Genomic DNA, 311 nt, shown 5'->3' with positions numbered 1-311 from the left:
CAGAGGTCACAAACCAAATAGGTAGCCCTTGGCTATGTCTGACTCTGAGGCAGATTTTTTATTGGGGGCAGCACAGTATTATATTTTTCCTTAACTTGGATACTTTTAGATGAGTCATACAATTCATCTTACTCCAGGCTCTACATCCTTATTGTATATTTAGTCAGGCTCACACTTTATATTACCTGCCTGACTCTTTCAAGTACTTGAGTTTGGGTCTCTCTTTATGGAATTTTTGCTGTTGAACAACACTGCAGATAAGTGTTTTTTTTTTTTTAATATAAATTTATTTTCATTGGAGGCTAATTACT

This window comes from Bison bison, unplaced genomic scaffold (assembly GCF_000754665.1).
Source record: "Bison bison bison isolate TAMUID 2011002044 unplaced genomic scaffold, Bison_UMD1.0 scf7180017864464, whole genome shotgun sequence".
In the NCBI taxonomy this organism is placed as follows: Eukaryota; Metazoa; Chordata; class Mammalia; order Artiodactyla; family Bovidae; genus Bison; species Bison bison.
This window is presented reverse-complemented; position numbering follows the sequence as displayed.